Raw genomic sequence first — 2,739 nt, 5'->3', positions numbered from 1 at the left:
ACTTCCAGGGATGGGGCATCCACAGCTTCTCTGGGCAACCTGTTCCACTGCCTCACCACCCTCTCCATAAAGAATTTCTTCCTGATACCTAATCTAAACTCCCCACTTTCAATTTAAACCTGTTACCCCTTGTCCTGTCACTACAGACCTTTGTAAAAGGTCCCCCCAGGTTCCTTGTAGCCCCTTCAGGTACTGGAAGGCTGCAATAAGGTGTCCCCAGAGCCTTCTCTTCTCCAGGCTGAACAAGCCCAACTCTCTCAGCCTTTCATCATAGCAGAGGTGCTCCAGCCCTCTGAGCATCTTCGTGGCCTCCTCTGGACTCACTCCAAATGGTCTATATCCTTCTGATGTTGAGGGCTAAATAAAAAAAAGGTTTTTCAAAATACAAAAGGAGATGTCCAAGGCCTCTTCCTTAATTTCCTTCAAAAGCCCTTTGAGGGGCTTTATGAGGAGCAATACGCAAGAGCTGCTGCCTGCAGTGTTCAATTAGACTGTGTCCCTCCTGGCACCATAGGCGCTGCCCGTGTAGACCCAGAGGAAGCACAGCAACTGCATCCAAGAGCCTTCTTCTCCACGCTCTGGAGCTGGCATAGCTACGACTTTCAGGTATAAGCATAATCCTTCATTTCCCAAAATCGGATGGAAGATTTTCCCAAGTTTGGGCACTGCCTCAGCTGATCCAAAGTCTTAGGATGCAGTTCACATGCAGGAAAATCCTGGCATATGGTTTCCTTATTCGAGGCGGGGTTCAGGTCGTCAAGATTGGTGCTAAAGATGGTGGTTAGTTCATGCATATGCAATGTGGCCTAGAAGACTCCCCACTGCACTGGCTTGAGCAGCATGGTCAGCGCCTGCAGGGAGCGAGGCAGGACCGGGTCTGTGATCTCCAAACTGAATATATCCTCCTATGCCAAGTGAGCCTGGGCTTTGGCCTTTACATTTCAAGCTTTGAGCATTTGCATCGTTCTGCCCCGGAAAGCAACGGGGGACAACAGAGTTGGCAGCTGCCCTGCTTGTGGGCCTGCAACAGTCACCAGGCTCTTACAGCAAGGTGAATGTTTGTTCCGTTCACCAAGGCAAGGGATTCCGGTCTGTGATCCATCTGCACCTCATGCTTCTCCTTACGAAGTTTAATAGAAATAGCATCTAGTTTCTTAACCTTGTCTTTGACTCCCACCTCCTCAAGCCAAGAGAAGCTTTCATCATCATCGTCACCTGGGGCTGCTTCCTCTCCTTATTCCATGCTGTTGCCCACTTCTGTTTCCAAATTCACTTCAGAATTTTTCTGTTTCCTGGTTCTTTCTTCTACCAGCAGTAAAGAAAACTCTATGCCTTCGTTTCTCATGGCTTCGCTTAAGCCTCTAGTCTAGCCAGACCAGCTGCACGGAACAGGACAGTGAACTGGTAGGTGCACACGCAGAAGTAGGGACACAGTTTGGCTTTGAGCAGATTGTACAGGGAGGTAAAGCTGACAGACCACTCATTAGCACTTGCTGCAAGGGTTCATCCTGTGACCAGGAACTAGCCTTTCCAACTATTTTTCTCCGCTCCAACCCGAGGGAACAGCTGCAGCCACAGCAGCGAGGGGTGAAGCCCGTAAACGAGGCTTTGCTGAAAGGCACAACGCAGTTCCGTCAGTTTTGGTTCCTGTGTGCCCTGCGGCAAGTTTGTTTCTGTAGCTCTGTAGCGCTGAGCGAATCCCTGAGCTTCCTCTTGTGTTTTAAATGCTCTGCCCAGGTAAAAGTCCCTGAGAGATACTGACTCAATTGTGCCACACACAGCCCAGAGCTCACTGGAAATTTCTTAATTTCCATCTTCATTATCCTACCCCCAACTCCACTGAATGACACTGCAGACACTGAAGAAATCTCAGCACAAGAGTGGGATGCAAAACACTCAACTAATTATCTATGTAATGGAAACCTGCAGGGTGGGCACAGATGCTCCCTGCAAGCCTCATGCATGAGCAGGCAACCAAGGACATCTGAGGAAGGCACTTAACACCTTGCTGGTGCTTTCAATGCAAGTCAGGTGAGGCTTCAATTCAGTCCTATCTCCTGGGAAGTTACCAGCCTTCCACGGAGCTTCCTTCCACCTCAGATCTAGCAGAGGCCTCACACTTCCAGTTTCAGCACCAGAAGTGTGGTATCCCCCTATTCACACATGGAAACCCACATGGGGTGTCTGAACTCGAGCAGTTCAGCACTGGTTCTCTGCAGCTTTTGGAGTTTCCAACTCCAGCAGTCAGGCACAGGCTTCCAACCCCAGATTTAGTCCCAATGCTTGTACAGACATGGTAGCGACTACCAAAATTGGTAGTTTTTCTAGTTTGAGAGGCATTTTGTGGGGCAAGATGTGTCCCACCAGGCTGTCACACATCATGCTGCTAAATGGCATTTCTCTGCAGAGGCAACATGCTCAAGAATACCACAGCCAAAACCCACTGCAGGGTCTCTTCCCAGCCCAAGGGCCAACTAGGCTTGCTGCGACACACTGCAATGTGCCTTTCTGCTGTGGTTATGATGGAAAGCCTAGTCAACAGCTCACCTTCCCACCAGCTTCAGCAGGTTTGGAATAGGCCAACTGGCCATTGGCTCACTGAGTTAGTTTATGGCCATTTCTCCACACCTCCTTGTTTCATCTGCTGGCCGAACTGACCCTGTAAGACACAGCTCTCAGCCTTTGCATGTGGCACTGTGGATCGGGTCAGCTGTCCTGCATCTGCTCTAATATTATTCC

The 2,739-nt window shown here is 49.7% G+C and overlaps 1 pseudogene; it reads right to left on the bottom strand.

Moving 5' to 3' along the window:
- Positions 1–602: 602 nt before the first annotated feature.
- LOC104512620 lies at positions 603–1,820 on the bottom strand (annotated as a pseudogene).
- Positions 1,821–2,739: the final 919 nt, after the last annotated feature.

Source organism: Eurypyga helias, unplaced genomic scaffold (assembly GCF_000690775.1).
Source record: "Eurypyga helias isolate BGI_N326 unplaced genomic scaffold, ASM69077v1 scaffold9577, whole genome shotgun sequence".
Taxonomy (NCBI): domain Eukaryota; kingdom Metazoa; phylum Chordata; class Aves; order Eurypygiformes; family Eurypygidae; genus Eurypyga; species Eurypyga helias.
Note: the sequence above shows the minus strand (reverse complement) of the source record. Positions and strands in the feature narration are given on the sequence as shown.